This window comes from Lynx canadensis, chromosome A1 (genome assembly GCF_007474595.2).
Source record: "Lynx canadensis isolate LIC74 chromosome A1, mLynCan4.pri.v2, whole genome shotgun sequence".
Taxonomy (NCBI): Eukaryota; Metazoa; Chordata; class Mammalia; order Carnivora; family Felidae; genus Lynx; species Lynx canadensis.
Window position 1 is genome coordinate 50,281,609 of NC_044303.2, and position 7,822 is coordinate 50,289,430.

Sequence of the window (7,822 nt, forward strand, 5' to 3'; positions counted from 1 at the left end):
TCCCAATTCACATCACATCTGCCTATTCTGACAGAGCATTTAAATAATTTACTTGACTTTTAAAACATGTACTCATAGGGTTTCTTCCCTGTCAGCGTTTGCTCAGGTACCCTGATGAGACGTGTAGTTGAAATCCTTGAGTGATGACGGCTCTGTGCTATTAGGTGACAGGTTTCAGGACCTGACAGACAATCTAATTGGTTTAACAGTGATCAGACTTTTGAGAAGTTAAACCCACCTTCGAATCACAATGACATATAATGGGAGAGTTTGGAAAAAAACCCACACACAACAGCCTCCAGTTTTTTTCCCCTGCACTTTATTGTTACATGTACAGACCACATTTTTTTTTTGCAGTTAAATCTTAGAGACAAACATTTTTTCTTTTCAGAAAGAAGGCTGGGTTAGGAACTTTATCAGAATGTTTTATATTGAGCAAATTTCTTTGGACTCATTTGAAAAAATAAATAGAAATCTCTTATTTAAAAGAGATGTGTGATGGAAAATCTTTGTACACTAACCATTGAATTATTGACTTCTCTGTATACTTAGATTGGAGGATATTGGAAGATTTTCTTTAAATTATTCATTGAATGGCTTTAAAGTAAATTTAATCCCCAGAAATATTCAGAGCCTTTATTTTGAATGAGGAAAGACAATCAATTCACTGAGAATTGTTGGTGTCCAAATATCAATGTATCTGAATTATGTTTACTTTCACATGTGCCATCTAATGAAATATTCAGAGTGGCTTTTCATTTTCCAGAGTCAAGTCATCTTAAATAATTTATTCATCTATAGAATCAGGCTAGCATTAAATCACTTCCCAGGATATTGACAAAAATCTGTTTTCCTCCCAATTTCAACACATACTAAAACCCAAAATGAATTCAACATTGGAGTAAGTGATTAATCTAATTTGTACTTTATGCAGTTAAAAAGCCTAATATAAAAAGCCTATATAATTTTTTCTTTAAAATTTTAATGACTTAACCTTTAGGATGTGTGTTGATATTATTGGTTGTTGTAGCAACCTGCTGTCCACATATGCTGGATTGACAGAACATATCTAATACATTGTTTTTAATAGTCAACTTCAATGCCGTCAGATGCAGTGTCGTAGCACCTCTTTATACTAAAGAATTTATCAGCCATTACTCCATTGTGAGGGGTTTTCTATGTCTGGGTTTTGATTCAGTCTACTTGTAGACAGAGGGCCAATTTTTATTTATTTATTTATTTTTATTATGAAGGCTTTTTTTTTTTTCAATATGTGAAATTTATTGTCAAATTGGTTTCCATACAACACCCAGTGCTCCTCCCAAAAGGTGCCCTCCTCAATACCCATCACCCACCCTCCCTCCCTCCTACCCCCCATCAACCCTCAGTTTGTTCTCAGTTTTTAAGAGTCTCTTATGCTTTGGCTCTCTCCCACTCTAACCTCTTTTTTTTTTCCTCCTTCCCCTCCCCCATGGTCTTCTGTTAAGTTTCTCAGGATCCACATAAGAGTGAAAACATATGGTATCTGTCTTTCGACAGAGGGCCAATTTAATGGAGAGACACATCTTTCTGTTTCAGCAGTGATATTCTACAGCTGAAGAATAACCAAAAGCAAATCAGGATGCTGACATTAAAACTGCAACTATATTCTGACATTTGCAGGGGACCCCTTTTATGATGTGTAATTTTCCTAGGTTTTTTTCTGTTACGTAATTTTTTTCTAGATCTTTTTTATGGAAAGCGAATTCAATGTCACATTTATCAGTCTAGTTTCCTTGCTTAACATGAGAATCTTTGGTTTCCTAGGGTTATCCCTTAAGATACCATTGATATATCAGAGGGCCTTAGTATTCTTTAGTGAAAATTTAGAGGAAAACAGTTTGGAACTTTTGCCAAGGCTCCGAATCGCTGAGTTTGGACACTTCTCTGTTGTCCATGCAATGCTGGCAGTGCTTTCTAGGGACTACAAATGCTCACTCTAAACCGAGTCACTGCCATGCAAGCAATACTTCCTAGTGACTCTAGGCAGAGGCTTGATCATGATATTGATCATGTGTGTAACTGTAACTAGTGTGACCTTGGGCAAGGTGATTGCTTTACCCTTTAAGCCTCGGTCTCCTCATCTACAAAATAACAATAATGATAAAACAGTATTTGCTTCATAAAGAGGTCATGAGGATGGAATTATCTAGCAATATACTTTGATATAATAGGTGCTCAAGAAAAAGTACTCGTGTCATTCCTGTAGTAGCTAAAGGGGCAGAGGGGTATAATAGGAAGACTGAAGATAATCAGCTAAAATTTTATTCGTCCTTAAATGAGGTTCCACTGCTCCAGGAACTGAGTTAGGCAGTTGAACATACATATATGGGACAAAGACAGGAAGGAAATACGGCTAAGTGGTATTTCATGCGTGGTAGAATAAGAAGTGCTATTTTTTTTCTTCCTTATACTTTTCTGTGCTTTCTGCATTTTATACCATAAAGATGAGTTACTTTTTTAATCCTAAAATTTACATTTAAGGAATAATATAGAACTATGCTGCCCTTTGTAATTTTTCTTCCTGTTAACCCAGCTCCAGGAACCTTTGAATTGAGTCCTTTGGAGAGATTTTGCAGGATGATATTTGCCATTGGTGTTGCAATAGGGTCCGAGATGTGGGCGACCCTCGGAAAGCTGGAAACACAGGTTGAGAGTCAGACAAAGCTGGGCCTGAGTCCATCCACACTCTATCAGTAACAAGCTGTGCAGTCTTGAGAATGTTACTTCATCTCTCTGAGTCTCTTTCCTGATCTGTAAAATGAAGGTGACAATCTCCTTTGCAAGATTGTAGTGATGATTAAATCAAGTGAGAGTTCCTATGTAGTGCACTTAGCATAGTCCGAACCATAAAAGTAGTCATATAATGGTGGCTATTATTATTCAGTGAAAGATTATTGAAGGTCAACTTCTTTTTTTTCATGAAGCAACTGAAGCATATGGAAATTACATGACTTCTCTGATATCTTCCTGATAGTAAATGACAGAATGTCAGGTTTACTAACATCAGTACGGCACTCTTTCCAATAGACAGGTGTTTCAAAATGTATGTTATTGAATACGATCTTCAAAATTTTTCCGTATAAACATAAAACCCTGGTATTATTTGCTTAATACTTTTCTTCATGTTTACTTAAATAACTTTTTCACTTATGTAAATTTGTTTAGAAATTGTCTGCCATTATTTTAAATATAAATCAGTATCACTTCCCGTGTCATAAACAAAAGGTGATTATGAAATAAATTCAATAATGCAAAATAATTTTATTATATTTTAGCTAGATAGTATTAGAAGCGAGTTAAATGTCAGTTTTAAAAGCCTAGAACACTTCATGACATGAAGGAATTGGTGCCCTAATAAGTAAGAAATGAAAAAGCAGAAAGATGTTAAGTTATGGTACCTGGCTGTAAGAGACTGGCCATTTGCACTTGGTTTCAGAATGGATCAGAATGGGTGATGATAATGTGCAAAGATTGGTCATGGAGTGAGTGCATAACCAGAGTAGAATGTCATTTCTGTTTCAGAAAGGTCTGAAACCATCTCATACTACTCATCAGATTTCCTAAAAGGATATTACTTGTTTAAGAACCTACCTAGTTTATTCTAACTGATTCCTCAGCCATCCATCCCACTTTCATGTAGTTTCTGACTTTCCACGATGGTTTTATATCAGCTGTTGCTGTTACTCTTATGCTAATGCATGGAACATGAGTTTTATAGCAATGAGGCAATCCAGTTTCAGTGACAGGTTGTAATGAACTGAGAGGGTTGTACTATGAACTTTATTGTGGTGGGAGAGATGGCAGTACAACATATACATCAGTCAAATTGCCAAAAAATGTCCTACTGCAAAAATGCCAGTTGGGGATGTAATAATGTGACCATGTTCAGAACAGGTGGGGGTAAGGCAGGTCGGCAAAACACCTCACCAGAGGCTAAACTTCCAGAGTTTTCATCAGTAATGTGTGAGTAATTTCTCTCTGTCTCAGTCAACATTTTAGGAACGTAAATACTAAAGTACACGCGTGAGAATGGCACTATAGTTCTTGAAATGAGGAGGAAGTAAAGAAAGTCATACAAATGACGAAGAAACTAGCAGGGAAACCCCTCTCCTTCAATGAAAAAACCTTTCTGTCCTAATTCTCCCACTTTGATTCTCTTCCTCACTTTTCTTTATGTCTTTGTGTTTTTCTCTCTGACATACTGTCCTTCAATTTTTCAAGTAACTTAACTCTGACCCCTTCTAATTTCAGCTTATTATTTTTTTGAGAAGGTCTACAAAGGAAGTATGTCCAGTTTGGGAAAATAAAGTCTTGAGGAGATTGTAATCAAAGCACATGAAATATATGAAGAGGGTAAAGATAAAACAGGTCATCGCCAAAGTCTAATATAAGATTTTTCTGTGAAACTTAGAAATGGTAGATAGAAGATACAGAAAAAATGTCAGGTAACTGACATTTAAGGGATCTATCCTGAGATTTTTCAAGAGTCTTTCAAATTATAAATATCAATGAAGTATAAAATATCGCAAATAAAACTGAAGAAAATATACTGAAATGTATGTGTGTTTCTTCTAGACTGTTAATGAATCCTTACATTATAAACTGATACCAGACTATGACAGTGGATGATTGGTTGGTTGCTGATATTAGGATGAGCAGTTTGATAAAGAAGCCAACTTTTGATAAAGTTTGTCAACTTTTCTGTGAAGGACTTGGTGGTAAATGCGTTGATGAAGCTACTCAAACAATCTTTAATTTTATCTCTTGGGTGATGGTAATTTTCCCACCAGTTGGAACACTAGCCAGAACATTGTCATATGTTGCTTTCTTTCCATTTCTTTATTATGGATTTATTCACTTTATAGCTATGAACACTGCTGAAATAGACATTCTTTAATTTATTGCAGAATTCTGTGTTAAGCTATATTGAGTATGTGAACCATCACTTTCTTAACCTTAAAATTCTATTAACAGCACTGTTATTGGCCTTTTATTTTGAGAATGACTTTTTCTGTAGGAAATGTGTGTGTGTGTGTGTGTGTGTGTGTGTGTGTGTGTGTGTGTTTTAAATAACATTAAGAATACTACTCTGTTGTTTCTAGAAAATTGTCCAGACCACACACATTTGTGTCTTCTGGGTCTGGTACATATTGTGGTGCAATGAATTTGAATTTCTCCACATGTCTTTTATTTGCAGATGACATAATAGCATACTTGAAAAATTCTAGAGAATCAAAGTAAAGCTAACTCAAACAATAAAAAAATTCAGCCTAGTAGCAAGATATAAAATTAATATGCAAAAATCAATAGCAGACATGTACATGAGTAGCTAGTTAGAAGTTATACTGGGATAAAAATCCCATTTACAGTAATGACAGAAAGGTAATGCATGGAAGAATAAATTTAATAATAAATCATTCTGTTTTGAGAATCAAATGAGAATAGCTTGTAAAATAGGGTAGTGTACTATCAATATAGCGTTAGTATACCTGGCATTATGTTGGCTATTAGTAGATGGTGAGTCACTTGAAGACAAGAGTCATAGCTTAGCTCCGTTTTCTGCAGCGCCAACCAACACACGGGTCATGCGTTAGTACTCCGTGTGTTTGTTGCAAGCAGTGGAAAGCACACAATTGATGGCCATGGGGAATTCCCAGGGAAGAGGTAGAAATGCTCCTTCCTGATTTTGTGTGGTGGCTAAGGGCTCCTGGGATGGAGCTCTGTTTATTTTGTGCATGATCCTTGCAGAAAAGTTCCATCATAGTCTCTGGGGAAAAGAATAGTGGGAGCTGGACTGGAAGCCCCATTATCTGTGGAGCTTTGCATGCTGATGGTGATGCTGTATTGGGTCTGCCAAGTTTGTCCACTGGGGCTCCTGGAAGGAAACTGTATGTACATTCACAAAGCAAACATACTTAAGGAACAAAATTATTTCTATGAAAAATTTAAAATTACCTTCCACTCTGTTAAATAGGATGACTAGTATTCAGTATCTTTCTGGCAGTTCTAGTCAACATAAAATGGGAGGAAAAAGTGATAAGCTGGGGCGCCTGGGTGGCTCAGTCAGTTAAGCTACCTACTTTGGCTCAGGTCATGATCTCACAGTTCGTGAGTTTGAGCACAGGGCAGAGCCTAGAGCCTGCTTCGGATTCTGTGTCTCCATCTCTCTCTGCCCCTCCCTGCTCACACTCTGTTTCTGTCTCTCAAAAATAAATCAATGTTAACAAAATTAAAAAAAAGAAAAAGTGATAAGCTATACGTATTGTAACAAAGGAGATAACTTTTTTTTTTAATTTTTTTTTTAAATTTTTTTTTCAACGTTTATTTATTTTTGGGACAGAGAGAGACAGAGCATGAACAGGGGAGGGGCAGAGAGAGAGGGAGACACAGAATCGGAAACCAGGCTCCAGGCTCCGGGCCATCAGCCCAGAGCCTGACGCGGGGCTCGAACTCCCGGACCGCGAGATCGTGACCTGGCTGAAGTCGGACGCTTAACCGACTGCGCCACCCAGGCGCCCCCAAGGGAGATAACTTTTTAATGACATGAGAATTAACTATTTTTATGAGCTAATAAAATAACTTTTATTACAGATGGTATAAAAACCATTAGAAATAAAAAGGTAAATACTGTAAATATAAGATCATATTTATAAATATATTTATAAATATAAAAGGTAAATCTTAGTAAATATAGCAAATATATAAATATAGTAAATATAGTAAATATATAAATATATTTATAAATATAAAAGGTAAATCTTAGTAAATATAAGATTAACGTGTAAAAAACCAATAGCACTTCCTTATTCCAGAAGTAACTTATTAGAAAATATAATAAAAAATTCTAACCCATGATAGAAAAAGCTTGGGAATAATAAATAATAATAAATAATAAAACCCAGCAGGCTTTGAATTTGATGTCATCTGCCCCCTTTACTTTGAGACCAGATAAAGGCCCCTTGCTGCGGAAGATGCTTCTTGGTACCAAGCCTCAGTAGCTCTAGGATAACACCTCAGGGTGCAACCATAGACAGGCAACTTTGGTGGTGAGAACATAGTCCAGAGGGAGGCTGCCTAGATTTGAAACCCATCTACATCAAGATGTAATAGGCATATCACTGGCAAGGACAGGTCCTAATTGTTTCATCTGTTAAATGGGGCTGATAACTCTATGTAATAGCGTTGTGAATATTCAATGAGTTACTACATATAAAGCAGCATCTGGCACATATAGTTGCCACACAAGTGTGAGTTCCCACTAGGATCATCACTGTGTATCCTGCTTGACATCATCCACTGGGTGGTCCTACAGAACTTAGTTCCCCTTTAAGGCCCTGCCTTAACAGTTATAATGAAGTGAATTTCATTTCCAAAATGTTAACAGGAAAAAGATAGATGCTTACATGGCAAAGATGGGTCAGACTCCAAGTTTCAGAGGATTTAGGCATGTTCTCCTGGATGTGCATTCTATCTTCCTACCTTACGAAACTATAAAACCTCCCCGATGGTTTCATAAAACTGTAAAAACCTTCTAATGGAGAGACATGCTATATCTCAGATGAGATTCAATATTATGGATGTGTCAATTCTTCCCAAACTAATTTATACACTTAATTCCAGTGTAATAAACTCTCTCTGCACGTTTTTCCTAACTTAGCAAGTTCATTTTAAACTTTTATTGGAAGACTAACTGCACCAGAAAAGAAAAAACAAATTAAAAATAAAAGGAGAATAATGATGCTGTTTGCTTTACTATAAATCTAACAAAAATACAGCTCTA